General features: G+C 44.0%; 1 long non-coding RNA gene across 1 annotated transcript; it reads right to left on the reverse strand.

Annotated features, from left to right (window-relative positions):
• Positions 1-536: 536 nt before the first annotated feature.
• LOC125510917 lies at positions 537-2,138 on the reverse strand. Its single transcript, XR_007284805.1, has 2 exons — positions 2,017-2,138; positions 537-1,534 (listed from the first exon to the last, which is right to left on the reverse strand). It is a non-coding gene; the product is annotated as an uncharacterized LOC125510917 (long non-coding RNA).
• Positions 2,139-9,520: the final 7,382 nt, after the last annotated feature.

A 9,520-nucleotide genomic window follows, 5' to 3' on the forward strand; every position in this document is an offset into this window, starting at 1 on the left:
ACGCGCGAGCCCTTCATGTGAGACAGATGGTAATCTCGCCATAAGTAAGACTAGTACAAATGCCCGTGCGTTGCACCGGGTGAAAAAAAACGCAAATCCTGCTCCACGTGCCACTACGAGCCACTTATATCCAATTCTGACAAACGTCGGAAACAATGTTATCCTCATTCTCTATAAGGTGAACATGCCTTTGTGTTGCCACTGGTTGAATTGTCGCTTTTCAAGAGAAACATACATTGTGATTGTTGCGTATACATACTCTTTGAGAGTTTAATAATTTATGTAACTAAATTACCATGAAACCAAATTTCATAAGATCTATATGTTCATACAAATTTAGTATTTTCTTTTATTTTGAGAAATGTAACTAAATTTGTAATAGTAACAAAAATAGTTAAAAATCTACACATATACTGTCAAACCTTTAAAGAAGAAAAAAACTCAAAGCAGTAGTAGATAAGCACAAATGGTCACAAATTTACTTTTTCTTGGTGCACTAAAATAAATGTAGAATAAGTTTAAAAACATGAATGAAATGTTTGCAAAGTTTGGATATGAAAAGAGAAGTCTGCAAGGTTTGTGGTTGCAAGGCTGCTTGTGCTTCACGATATGTCCGTGAGTATCAGCTAGTTAAGTAAAGAAGATTCTACATACTCCTGCAGTTAGACTTTTAGTTGGAGAACTGCAGATAGAAAGCATGGCCTGCCACCGTCGGTACTGTGATCGGTAAAGAAAGTTATATAATCCTTATAGCATCTTATGTAAGACACCTGCACAGCAAATTAAATGCATGAAGAAGAAAAAATAATACTAAACTCAAACCAGAAAGAGAAACTAAGATAACTTAATGGATTCCTAATCCCAGTGTATATGCATTTTGCATTCTTTCAGGCTAAAAAGTTCTAGCAAACTAAAAGCATCACCAAGTAACCACGATTCTAATCAAACATCATGCATGTCAAGCTGCTATCTCCGCCTCCCCAATTAATGCCCGCCACTGTCAATGGCACATTAGAATCACAGTTCTTTCCTTCCATCCCCATCCACAGACTATGCAGATTTGTTTTTTGAACTTCTGAAAGTTCGAATTCTTAATCCAGTGACTCTTGTTCTATCTTTGTATGCATGAGGTAAAAAAAGTTACTGAGCAGTACCTCAGGAAAACCAGAAGGTTATGCAATGTTGAACTAAAACCACGACAAGAATTATGTAACGGAAGGAGTACAGAGTGATGTCCGTACGTGATGATTATTTCCTGGACATAATGTATACTGAGTGTAGGTTTCAGATGACAAACAGTATAAGCACAGATTCAAAATAGAAAGATGTCTAAACTAAGCCTAACGACGACACCGACTGAACAGATCTACTGGGAGATCAGAAAAGTTGTGCAACAATAAAAGCAAGACCAGGATAGAATAGTACACAAGGTTGTCACACTTACATCAGAATTAATTGTGCTCCTATCATCAACCCTCACTGTCATAGAATTCACCTCAGCTTTTTCAGCAACGGAAGAAATGTAGTTACCTCCCTGCAAAAAAGTTGAGTTACCAATTGCAGGAAACAAATTGCACCACAAGGAAACATATTTATTGCCATGAAACATAATCAAAAGGACCAAATACTATTTACTTGGATTGTTAGTGTAATCCTACCATATGCTTAAAGCCTAAAGAAATTGGCTGTGAATCACAATAACCAAACAACAATAAAAAAAATGAATTATTCCTATGCAAGCTTACAGATATATTTTAGTGGCTGTTGCAGAGTTAAATGGGTTGTACAGAGAATTACATAGTAGACTATATATGCTGAAGAACCATGAGCATGGAGATGTACTAAATTTTTGACTATCAAGTAGAAGGGAAAGAAGTAGAGATAGCACAGTAGAAGAGGAAGGGGCAGCTCCAATATATCTACTGGGAAGCCTTACAAAAATAAGAATCCTACTGTACTAAGCCCACAAAATTGGCTCGGAAGATTGTATGATTAGAATAACCAATAGGATTTTACCTGGTTGAAGCACACAACAAAAGACTCCATACATTTTCTTCAAGAAATTCATTGAACGTTCGGTGTGCGACAACAATGGAACCATAACTGGATTAGTAATGCCATAAAAATGTAATCGTATGTCAATACCTGCATGTCACCTATTTTATGTTTGATTCCCTCTACAGTGGCAGATAAGTTTGCTCTTATCTTTCAGACTGAATTGTACAATAAAAATGTTTTTTCAGATTTAAAAATCTTATTTATGTTGGATGCCCTCTATAATGAACAAGAACTGATTTTTATCTATCCTGAGAACAACTGGATCAGCATTGATCAGTTGCAAGTGCAAGCAGGCTCGGATAACCTGTAATTGAATGCACGTGCACAAAATTTTCTGGTACAACAGTAGTTACTTCACAGAACAATAAGCTAAACTGTTGTTACAATTTCTGTTCTAATAAGTTGAAGGTTTTGTTAGCATGACCAACTTCAGTTCAGGTGTCACAAAAAACATTAGTTCAAGATTTTGAAACAGTTAGTCAGCTTAACCGACAGACTAAAGCCATACTTCACTCACCACGGGCATCCAAGCATCCAGCTTATTTGCATATTGAATTGCAAATGTAATCAAAGGGGCGTAGGGATGGAGGTGCAAGTTAGCCCTGACAGGCATAAAATTCTGGATCACACCCACATATCCTGGTCCAATTTTCCAAGAGGGGTCTTTCTTATCACCCAGATGTCTGGTGTTAAGAAGTTCTCTTGGAGAGTGTCCTCATTCCACCACCTACTGTCAGCAGAAAACAGTTCACCCAGCTTCCTCACCCTTGAAATTCCCTGGGACATTAGGTATTCAAGGTCAACCCAAATATGTTTGGTCGTGCCATCTCAAATTCTCTTCACTAAGCCTATTTCAAGTGCTCTCCTCCTTTTCAGGATTGCCTCCCAAGTTGTGCGAACTATTGAGCTTAGATCTCACATTAATAAAAAATCACTATTAGAAGTACAATGTGCAGCCAATTGGTGTGCTAAAAAAACCAGAGCACCTTGTAACAACAAACCGGTTAACTGCTCCCCTATAGAATGTTTTGCCACCAAATCTGCACTTCTATTTTGATCTCACTTAACTAATTGACAATGTGTGCCACAGTAGAGCAATCTGAATCCCTGCTTTAAACTGAACTAATCCTATGTATATGATTATGACAAGAGTTGCAAAGCACATGATTTTACAGTTAGCTTTCTACTAATCGCTAGACTATCACAAATCACGGTTCCATCTGTACCAGAATCTCGGTCAAGAAACCAATATAAAGTTGCCAAGCCAGAGTCAGTGTATTAATCCTCTATCTCTTCTATTCATTTAGCATTCACATTAGTAAAAAAGTACAGGCAGGTAATATAGCTTGATGTCACAGATTTGCTTACAGCTAGGTGTGGTCAGCTTGAGGGTGCGGAAGCAAATGTCGTAGAGCGCCTTGTTGTCCAGCACCATGCACTCGTCGGCGTTCTCCACCAGCTGGTGAACCGAGAGAGTGACGTTGTAGGGCTCGACCACCGTGTCAGAGACCTTTTGTCACATCCCAAGTTTTGGTAATGCCTAGTGCTAACATATGGTGTTGCATCATGTCTACTTTACTCAGAAAATTTGAAATGGGGATGACAAGCCCTAGCACCAAATGAAATGCAATTAGGATCAAATAAAAATATTTTCAATGAACCCAGAATGCCCTTTAGAAAAGTTCATTATTTTTGATAAAGGTGAAAACCTCTGCCAAAAATGATGCACATATTTTTAGGCCATCCTGGATTTTTGAATTAAATCATATGTTATTTGCAATTGGGCATTTAAATGCTATATAATATTTTAAATGCTCAATTAATTCTGAACTTAAGTGAGGGCTGTTGGGAATATTCCAACCAGAGGCCACAATTATTTTCAGGATTTTTGGAAACGTTCTGGTATTTTTAATAAAGTCCAGAAGTTACAGAGAAATAGAAAAACATTAACAAAGGAGAGAGAGAGGTTACCTGTGCAACTTACCTAGCAGCCCACTAGCGGCCCAGTAGACAGCCGGCCTGCTAGGCCCAGCCCAGCCCCTCACGCGTCGTCTTCCTCGCGCCTACTGGCGTTGTGCGTGGCGCGCGCACAGCCGTGCCACGGCCACCTCCTGCTAGCCATGCAGCTGCTCCCCCTCGCCCTGGACGCTGCCACGCGACCCCTCCCCCTCGATCCCCTCTGCCTCTCCCCTCACTCTCTGCTCTCCCCCTCGCCTCTAGCCCTTCCCCGAGCTCACCCGAGAGCAACCGCCGCCGCCGTTCGCTGCCACCATGCCCAGAGCCACCTCCTCGCCCTCCACCCGAGTCCAGAAGCTCTGCCTCGTCTACCTCGTCCTCTCCGTCGACTCACGCGACGCCGGACGCCTCGAAGCGCCGCCATCGATGCCTTCTTCAACCTCGGGACCGCCGGCCATCTCCGTCAAATTTGTCGGCTCCGGACCGTCCCTGACCTCGCCGAGCGTCCCCTCGTCATCGCTGTGAGCCATTGACCTTCTCCCCTAATTCAGCAAGCTCGCCCCCATGCCGTAGCGCCGTTCCCCACGAGCACCGAAGCCGCCGTCCGCCATTACTGCTGCACGCATAGCCTCCGTGCTCCCCTGGCCTCACCGTGCTGCTCTTAGTGCTCCCCGTGTCTAGCCGGTGCTGCCCAGCCTCTCTATTTGCTCATTGATGCACCGTAGCGACGAATCCGTCGAGCCCGTGCTCCGGCCGCCGCTGACCTTGACGCCATCGTCGCCTCCGGCCATCCCACGGTCTCCTGCGTGTTCCATTGGATGCGCGAGAGCCTGGGCTTCGCACCGGTGGTCTCGGCCGCTAATTTGGTCGCCGGAGGGCGAAAATCCGAGCCCCTCCGCCGTCTCGGCCTCGCCGGCGACTCAACGCCGGCAGGGTTTGACCCCTGTTTGACTGGGGTTTGACTCCCCTGAGTCAGTGACATGTGGGCCCAAGCCCCTAATTAGTTAACTCGAGATTAATTAGAGCTAACTAATTTAGTTAACTAAACTAGACACTGACATGCGGGCCCCGCCCTGCTAACAGCCTGGTTAGGGTTAGTTTAACACTAACTAACTCAGTTAGTGGACTGAGTCACTGACTAGTGGGTCCCACTGGTCAGGTTTGACCCGGACCAGCCCCTGTTGACCTGCTGACATCATTCTGACGTCAGGCTGACGCAGTAATGCTTTCTGGATTTTAAATAAATTAGAAATGATTTATTAAATTCCAGAAAATTACCTAAACTTCAAAAAATCATAGAAATTCAACTGTAACTCCAAATGAAATAAATTATATATGAAAAATTATCAGAAAAATTCAAGGAATCCATCTGTGCCATTTTCATGCATGTTAAAACAACTTAAGGCCACTGTTTAGGGCAAATCCAATAAAGGGCATTTAAATAATCATATATGGAGTTGGAATTTGAATCTTGTATTCAAACCAACTTCATTTAATTGTGTTGCTAGTTGCATTAGCTCAATCAACAACATATTTCCATGTCATTATCATGCATCATGTTGTGCATTGCATTGATTGTGTTCCTTCTCTATTGCCGGTGGTTGTCCCCTCTCGATAGACGTTGTACCGACGTTGTGATCGTTGACACTGATGCAAACCCAATGATATCTTCAGAAGTGTCAGGCAAGCAAAACACCCTTGTTCATTCCGATACAATCCCACTCTCTCGCTCCTGCTCTCTTTTACTGCATTAGGACAACAATGATTCATTTGTTACTTGTTGCGGTAGTTGAACCCCTTATCCTCTGCATGACCTGTCATTGCCACAGTAAATAGATGAAACCCACTAGCATGAGTAGGAGTTGTTTGAGCCCTGATGTGCCTACTCATCCGTGCTTGTTTGTCATGCCTGCTACTGCTTAGAGTTGAGTCAGGTCTGATTCATCGGGGGTGAATTGGGAACAGTGATGAACATGTCCTACTGTGTGTGAGCTAAGTGTGTGAACACGATTTGGTAAAGGTAGCGGTGAGAGGCCATGTAGGAGTACATGGTGGGTTGTCTCATTGCAGCCGTCCTCAGGAACTGAGTTCTGTGTCTGTGATCCATGAACAGCTACTACCACTCATTGGGATCCTTAATTGACCCTCTCGGCTTCTTAATCACCCTAGTACTCGGTCCAGGAGTTGCAACTAGTTTCTGGTGTTTGTAGGTTATGTGTTGGCGGCCGTGCGTAGCGCTGACCCTAGGGGTGGGCTATGTTGCGGTAGATACACCATGGCACGGTGTACCGGGCGCCCGTTTGGTGTCTCGGGAACCCTGTTCACATCGTTCGGGGCCGTATGTGGAAACCTCGGCCGGACTCCCTGCGGATGGAACCTGGATAGGCGATAAACCTGGACTAGAGACTTAAGTGTTTAGGTAGGCCATGGCCGACACCCTCGCCAGGCTTCCGCTTGAAGGTTGCCGAGATACATGACGTGTATATGGTGGTAAGTGGTGGGAGCGTGTGTGAAGAAGTACACCCCTGCAGGGTTATCATTATCTATTCGAATAGCCGGATTCCTCGGATATGGAAACTTGGGCCCCTTGCATAGTTCATAGACAAGTGAAAGTGGATACTCTAAAACTCGCAAGATAAGCGTGAGTGCTATGGATGGCCTTCTCGTAGGGAGACGGAAGCAGTTCCATAGTGGTGTATTGAATGGTGAATATGTGGACTCGTGTGCGCCACCTCAAAAGAGTTGCTTGCAGTCGTAGTTCAGGTTAGCCACTGAGTCAAAGCTGGCTTGCTGCAGTTAAACTCCACCACCCCCCTTGTTGATACCGATGCATGTAAGTCTTGCTGGGTACATTTGTACTCACGTTTCCCTATTTTATGTTTTGCAGAGAGACGTCAGTCTCGCTAGTAGTTTCGCGTGGACTTCGACGTTTAGCTTGATACCTCAGCTAAGATCTTGTGCCCTTGACAGGATCTGGTAGATAGTCAGGCTTCTCAGCCTTCTTCATTTGTAGTTGTCTGTACTCAGACAAGTTAAGCTTCCGCATGTGCTTGTTGCTTGTATGCTCTGTGTGTTGGGTCATAAGACCCATGTTTGTAATATCTCGCTCCTCGGAGCCTAATGAATAAATACTTTGAGTCATAGAGTTATGTTGTGATGCCATGTTGTATTTACACATATCGAGCATATTGTGTGTATGATTGAAATGCTTGGTATGTGTGGGATCCGACAATCTAGTTGTTTATCCTTGGTAGCCTCTCTTATGGGGAAATGTAGTCCAGTGCTTCCTTGAGCCATAGTAGTCCGCTACAGCCCGGTTCACCGGAGTCCTGCTAGCCCAGTACTATTGCTCAGATCACTTGACTGGCCGGCATGTGTTTCACTTCGTTCCTGTGTCTGTCCCTTCGGGGAAATGTCACTCGGTGACATCCGGAGTCCTGCCTAGCCTGCTACAGCCCGGGTTCCCGGAGTCCTGTTAGCCCAGTGCTACAGGCCGGATTCACACGCTGCTGACCGACATGCTCGATGTGATTCATGTATGCCTGTCCCCATAGGTTAGTGCCGCTTTGGGTTCATGACTATCCATGTCGGCCCGGGTTCTCTGTCATATGGATGCTAGCGACATTATCATATACGTGAGCCAAAAGGCACAAACGGTCCCGGGCCATGGTAAGGCGACACCCGTGGGAATACCGTGCGTGAGGCCGCAAAGTGATATGAGGTGTTACCGGCTAGATCGATGTGACTTGGAATCGGGGTCCTGACAGCTTTGGTATCAGAGCCTGACTGCCTGTAGGATTACCAAGCCAAATCGGTCGAAGTTGTGTCTAGAAATGCTTTAGTTATGTAGGGGAATTGATTGTGGAAGGGAACGTAAGGCTCTCTTTACTCCTTTACCTTATGCCCTTCTGATCTGAGTCAACCTCTTCTTTTCTACGGGGATTAAGAATTAGGCCTTCTCATCTTTCTATCAGGATGACGTGTTACTAATCCATAGACTTATAGAATTGATAGTTTCAAGCCTCAGTTCCGTTCCTACTACCTCCGTATGTTGTCAGTTGATCTCGGAACCTTGATATTGTTGTTGAGTGGCTATGCCACCATTTTTGCAGGTTGTCTCAAATCTTTTTGAGCATTTACAACCGTTATGCTGTCCGAGTCATCCCAGGCTTCTAAGTAGTCTGATGCATTTGCAAACCCCTTCCTCCTGTTCCTAATGTCCATTTGGGCCAGATTAATCACACTAATCGGTGAGTTGACGTACTTTGTTGCCTCGACATATATGCTGGAGCTATTACTATGACCCTAGGTGTTTTAGGGAGTCACCTAGTGATCTAGCCATGTTTTGTATTCCCAGTGTGTGATTCTGGCCATTATTCTCAAAAGCATCCCGTGATGCCATGTAGTGGTAGGTATTCTATTCATGGGTTCTTGAACCCGAGATCCACTCTACTTTACCTCGTGTTGATAGTGTTGCTAGTTCCTTTAGGATATTAGTAACCCTTGCGATAGTCCTCGAGGTCTGTGGTATATCGTTCTTCCAATACCATGAGCCAATATGGCAGTAGTTATTTGAACCAAAAGATCACAATCAAAGTACTCTTGAGGAGTTCTCCATTCATAATTGTGACTCTGCTAGTCCTACCTCTCTGCATGGGTTATCCGGAAGAAACATGTCGAACTTGGTTCGACATACTAATCTATGCATCCACAACTCAGAAAGTTATATGTTTCTTTGAGTTGTCCCTCTTTAGTTGTGCATTCGTGTTATCGATGCTTATTTTTCTCGTGGTCCGTCGAGCCATTCTATTTCAGAATGACTAGGAGAAACAAACTCCAGTACCTCATCCATATCCGGAATTGGGTCAAAGTAGTTGTGTTCTGCAGATCAAATGCCATCCAGCTTTTGCTCTGTTCTACCCTAGAGTATTACCCCTTTTATGTCAGGACTGTCATGAGAATTGCACCACCTCTTATGAATTCTTGACGCAGTAATGCTTCTTGCCATCATTGTTCATTCCTCAGTTTCGTGTTATTATAACCGGAATGCCGACAAGTGAACCGTGATGTGTGAAAGCAATATTCCTAGCAACTCCGTTGCTTGGTAGTTAATGGACAATACTCTCATTCTTAGTGTGCTGGTAATTAAATCACCATCCTAAGATTGATCGTGCTACCTAGTCCTTATTTCCTAGTGCACTCTTCGATCAACGAGTTAGGATTTTGCCAAACCCTTGCTCTATTGATCATATCGTCTTGCTCTGAAAAGCAAGATTGATCTCGAGCTTAGTATCATATCAGTGGTTCGTGATGTTCCGATTATCTTCTCGGAAGTATTACCTGGTTGTCACCTGACCGCTATGTTGAGTTCGTGATCATGTTGGTTTTCCTCCAAACCACCCATTCTCCAAGAATCTATGTTGGATACCCTGAGCTAGTTGGTTAAGCTAAACAACAACTTGGAGAGTTGGAAGATGAAAACTTGTCCGATTTAGCTCATCACTAA

Source organism: Triticum urartu, chromosome 5 (genome assembly GCF_003073215.2).
Source record: "Triticum urartu cultivar G1812 chromosome 5, Tu2.1, whole genome shotgun sequence".
In the NCBI taxonomy this organism is placed as follows: domain Eukaryota; kingdom Viridiplantae; phylum Streptophyta; class Magnoliopsida; order Poales; family Poaceae; genus Triticum; species Triticum urartu.